This window comes from Orycteropus afer, unplaced genomic scaffold, assembly GCF_000298275.1.
Source record: "Orycteropus afer afer isolate SDZICR_OR568_19922 unplaced genomic scaffold, OryAfe1.0 scaffold00187, whole genome shotgun sequence".
NCBI lineage: Eukaryota > Metazoa > Chordata > Mammalia > Tubulidentata > Orycteropodidae > Orycteropus > Orycteropus afer.
The window spans coordinates 6,776,588-6,782,587 of NW_006921774.1; positions in this window are offsets into that span (position 1 = coordinate 6,776,588).

The following is a 6,000-nucleotide window of genomic DNA, read 5'->3' on the forward strand; positions in this document are numbered from 1 at the left end:
CAGCTTTCAGCAAAGTCCCAGCCCAGGAAGTCAATTAGTTTGGAAAGATGAAACATCTGAAAATGTAAATTGTTATTTCAGTTGCAACGCTATGTGTAACATGTTTAGAAATGCAAAAATAAATTTGTTCAAAGGATTTATCATTAATTGTCACATTAAACAGAAAGAAAATTTAGATAAAGTCACATGAACACATGTTTTGCCTTTTGTAAGGAACAGTTTTCTAGTGAGAAAGCTATTAATGAATGTGGAGTCTAACACATTTTCTCTTTGGCGGTTGTAAGATTTTTGTCAAATGATAAAGAAGAACATCTTTGAATGTGATACATTCAAGAAGATAACTTTTCACCAAGGGGAGGAAAGCCAAGGGGTCCCCACATCTCCCACATCTCCACAGCTCCCATGTCCTAATGCAAATCCATTTGCCACATTGTGTTCACTGAGGTGAGTCATGGGTCTTGAGTACTGCCTGCAGTTCAGGAAAATAGAGAGGGAGAGAGTCCTCATGATGCCTGCTGGTGTTGGCACTGTTTAAATATATTTTATCTTCAAATTTGGAGGTTGTTTTAATTTTCCTAAATCAGAATAGATAATGAGAGTCAAAGTGGCTGATGTTTTGGGCATGACCACTCTGTGGATCTTATTCCAGATGACTCATGTTTCTGTTTCTCTTCCAAAATAAGCGCTTAGTTCTAAGTATTAGTGGAATTGAGAAAGATTGGAAAATTCTGTTGTTTTTCAAAATCTTTATTGATATGATCCTGTTCTGGAACTAATGACTGTCCAATAAATACCACCCAAACACTGATATAAATTGCAGCTTTAACAAAAAGAAGCCACAGTTCCACCCTCCCCTCTCACCCCTCTCCAATTCCCCCACGTTCTTCCTTGTGTATTGTCTGTCTAGGACACTTTTACATTTGATATTACTAGATAATAATAATTTGTTAGTATGTATGCCCTGCCACTAGACTATGAAGATCATAAAGGCACGGATTATGTTTTGTACATTAAAAAAAAATCTAATCTGAACAACAGTGAGATATCACTACAAATATTTAGAATGACTAAAATCAAAAACACTAATAATAGCACCAAATGCTAGTGAGGAACTCCCATTGCTGTTGCAACTCTCATTGCAAAATGGCACAGGTACATTGCAAGACAGTTTGGCAATTTCTTATGAAGCTAAGCATAGGCTTTCATATGACAAAGAAAATGCTTCCAGATATTTACCCTAAAGAGATGAAAATGTACATCCACATACAAACTTGTACATGAATGTTTATAGGAGATTTATCAAATTGCCAAAGATTGGAAGTAATCAACGTGACCTTCTATAGGTAAATGGATTTAAAAAAAAAAAAAAACTATAGTACATACATATGTTATTATTGTTGTTATGTGCCGTCGAGTCCGACCCGACTCATAACAACCCCTCCTTGGGTTTCCAAGGCATCCAAGGTATCACAATGGAAGTAGATTTCCCCATCTTCCTTCTGAGGAATTGCTGATGGGTTTGAACCACCAGCCTTCTGGTTAGCAGTCAAATGCCTTAGGAACTGTGCTATCAGACCTCCTTACATACATATAGTGGAGTATTATTCAATGATGAAAAGAAACCTACAAAAAGACATAAAAGACATGGAGGAATCTTAAATGCATGTAAGTGAAAGACACTAGTCTGAAAAAGCTATATACAGTATGATTCCAATTATATGATGTTCTGGAAATTGTGAAACTATAGACACTATGAAAAGACCAGGGATTTCCATGGGTTCAGGGTGACGGAAAAGGGAGCACAAAGAATTGTTAAGGCAGTGAAACTATTTTATGATATTGTAATGGTGACCAATGGCACCATGCATTTGTCAAAGCCCATAGGATAGTAAAACACAAATTAAGAACCCTAATGTATCAATTTAGTTCATCAATTGTAACAAAAATAGCACAAGAATGCAAGATATTAATAATAGGAGAAACAATGTGCAGGGGGAAGGGAGCTATATGGGAACTTACTGCACAATTTTTTTGTAAACCTAAAACTGTTCTAAAGTGCAGTGCCTAAGACATTTGACTGTTAACCAGAAGGCTGGTAGTTCAAATCCACCAGCCACTCCGTGGAAGGAAGAATGGAAAATCTACTTCCATAAAGATTTACCACCTTGGAAACCTAATGGGGATCACTATGAGTCAGAGTCTACCAGATAGCAGTGGGTTTGGGTTTTGGTATAACAAAACAAAAACAAAACAAAACAAAAAACAGTGCTAGGACTGCCACAGAGATGATGCTTAATAAACATTGATAGACTATTGGAATCCTGAATAAATTAATTGTTGTTGTTGTTGTTATGTGCCGTCGAGTCGGCCCCGACTCATAGCGACCCCTCCTTGGGTTTCCGAGGCAGTATCACTACGGAAGTAGGATTGCCCAACCTTCCTTCCGAGGAGTGGCTGGTGGGTTTGAACCGCCAGCCGTCTGGTTAGCAGGCAAGTGTCTTAGCCACTATGCTACCAGAGCTCCATATATAATACTACTTCTATGATTCTAGGCCTGTTTTACAGGTAATACTTTTGGATTTTGTTGGCAAAAAAATCTAACAAATTTATCTTCAGACTAAATGCAATGACAGCATATAATAAAACATTTTTAGAGGAAAAAAAAATCACATAATTCTTCATCCTGACAGGATTTCTATCAATATCTTTATGGAGTCTTTTCCTATATTTTCTTTTTGTGTGTGTGGCACATTGTTCTTTTTCTTTTTTTAATTATTAACATTTTGTTGTCATTTGGATGAAAATTTACAGGATAAATTGGTTTTCCATTCAGTAGTTCTTATACAATTTGTTTTGTATTATTGATTATGATCTCCTCAATGTAACAGCACTCTTCTACTTCTTCCTTGTGGTTAACATTTCCCTTTGTCCTTCGTTTCTATCCATTCCTGCCTTCTGATATTTACCCCTGGGCAAATGCTGCCCTTTAGATCTCTTATATTTGATTGGTGTTAAGAAGTGAATAGCTTTTTGGTACTATATTTTACATTATAGGCCTGTCTATTTTTTGGCTGAAATTTGAACCACTGGAGTGAGTTCAGTTCCTGGCCTGAAGGGCAGCTAAGGGTCTTGGGGATTCTATCAGTTTTTATCAGACAAGTAATTCTGGTCTTTTTCATTATTTTGAGATTTGTTCCACATTTTTCTCCCACTCTACCCAGAATCTTCAATTTTGATCCCTTTCCAAGTAGTTGGAAGTGATAGCTGTGCACCATCTAGTTCTTCTGGTTTCTGGGTCATGGAAGCTGGGGTTCACATAGTTCACTAGCCATCAGGCTAATTGTTTCTATATGTCTTTGATTTTCTTTGCTCTTCTTTCTTCCAGATGAGGAGAGACTGATAATTGCACCTTAGAAGGCCAATTGCAAGCTTTTAAGACACCAATTGCTACTCAAAGCAGGATGTAGAACAATGTCTTTTTGGATTATATTATGCCAGTTGACCTTGAAGTCTCCCATGGCTATGATTCTGAGTTCATAAGCGCAGTGACCTACATCCTCAGGTGTCTGGTTAGAGCTAAGAAGTATTCATATCTCTGCCCCGTCTATTGTACATGTGGACACTTTTACAGCTCATACATATACTTATGTAAAAATATCTTCTACTAAAACTACATATGTTGTTGTTGTTATGTGCTGTCAAGTTGGACCTGACTCATAGTGACCCTTCCTTGGGTTTCCAAGGCAGTATCACTATGGAAGTAGATTGCCCCATCTTCCTTCCAAGGAGTGGCTGGTGGGTTTGAACCACCAGCCTTCTGGTTAGCAGTCAAGTGTTTTAGGCACTATGCTACTAGAGTTGAGTATACCCTAATTTCCCTACTCATACCTGATCATCTTGCCTGTCTACCTATGTACCCCGTTGTAGATTAATGTTTGTTGTTACTGATAATGCAGGTTTGTATATGTAATCATGTACTTATATTGTCTATAACTCTTGTACACCTTTTCATGTCTTCCTTTTCTTTAGTGATATTGTGATAGACACAAACTATTTGTATATTCCCTTTCCTTTCACTCAATTAGTATGTCTCTTACCAACTTAGTAATTTTTCCTCCCTTCATCAAATACTTTTTTTTCCTGTGTGAAAACATTTCCTTGGGTTTTTATAATAACACACTCATACAGTATTTGTCCTTTTGTGCTTGGCTTCTTTCACTCAGCATGATGTTCTCCAAATTCATCCCTTTTATAAGGTATTTTGCAGATTCTTCTTAATGTGGCATAGTATTCTATTGTGTACATGGGTTAGTTTGTTTATAAATTCATCCATTGATGAGGCTGTAGATTCTTTCTATCTCCTTGCTATTGTGAACAGTGCTGGAGTGAACATGGTTGTGCGTATATCTGTTTGTGTCCTGGCTCTCATTGCTTTCAGATATATACCTAGTAGATGATCATATGGTATTTCTATTTCCAAATTTTTAAGGAACCACCATTTTCCACAGTGGTTGAACCAGTGTATGGGAGTTCCAAACTCTCCACACCCTCACCAGCATTTGTTCTTTCTGACTTGTTGAACACTGCTATTATTACTGGAGTGAGATAATATCACATTGTTGTTGATTTGCATCTCTGATGGCTAATGATCATGAGTATTTCTTCATGTGTTTGTTAGCCACCTGAATATTTTCCTTACTCAAGTGTCTGTTCATATCTTCTGCCCACTTTTTAATAGGATAATTTATCTTTTTGATGTTGAGATGTTGAAGATTTCTAAATATTTTAGAGAAAGTCTCTTGTTGGATGTGTCATTGCCAAATATTTATCCCAATCTGTAGGTTCTCTTTTTACTCTTTTGGAGAAGTTTTTTGATGCACATAAGAATTTAATTTTTAAAAAGTCTCACTCACCTAGTTTATCCTCTGCTGTTTATTTATGTCATAAATGAGGGCCAAAGAATTGGCTAGGTGAAACCTTATGAATATCAGTGAAATAATGTCTGATATAACACTGGAAAACTTTATGAATAGCCCTGAAACATTGTCCGACACAGCACTAGAAGATTAACTTGTCATGTTGGAAGGCCCTTAAAATACAACTGTGGAAGAGCTGCCTCTTCAGGGTAGAGCTGACCTTAATGATGTAGATGGAGTAAAGCTTTTGGGACCTCCATTTGCTTATGTGGCATGACTCAAAATTGGAAGAAACATCTGCAAAGATCCATTAATAATTGGAACATGGAATGTACAAAGTATGAATCTAGGAAAATTAGAAGTTGTCAAAAATGAAATTGAACATATAAAGATCAATATCCTAGGCTTTAGTGAGCTGAGATGGACTGGTTTTGACCTTTTTGAATCTGACAACTGTATGATCTACTATGCCAGGAATGACAAATTGAAGAGGAATGATGTGGTATTTGTCCTCACAAAGAATGTTTCAAGATCTATCCTGAAGTACAATGCTGTCAGTGATAAGACAATATCCATATACCTACAAGGGAGACCAGTTAATAACACTATTATTCAAATTTATGTACCAACCACCAAAGCCAAAGATGAGGAAGAGCTGGACAATAAATAAGGAAGACTGAAGAAGATTCAATGCTTTTGAGTTGTGGTGATGGCAAAGAATTCTGAAAGCACCATTGCCTGCCAGAAGAACTAACATGTCTGTCCTTGAAGAAGTACAGCAAGAGTGCTCCTTGGAAGTGAGAAAGGCCAGACTTCACTTCACCTACTTTGCTCAAATTATCTGAAGGGAGCATTCCCTGGAGAAGGAAGTTGGAAACAAAGAAGAATCACTGGTAGTTGGAAAACTTGGCCTTGGTGACAGAAATAATGCTGGAATTCGTATGGTAGAATTTTGCAAGACCACGACTTGTTCATTGAAAACACCTTTTTTCAACAACACAAAGGGAGGCTGTACACGTGGACTTCACCAGATGGAACACACAGGAATCAGATTGACTACATCTGTGGCAAGAGGCGGTGGAAA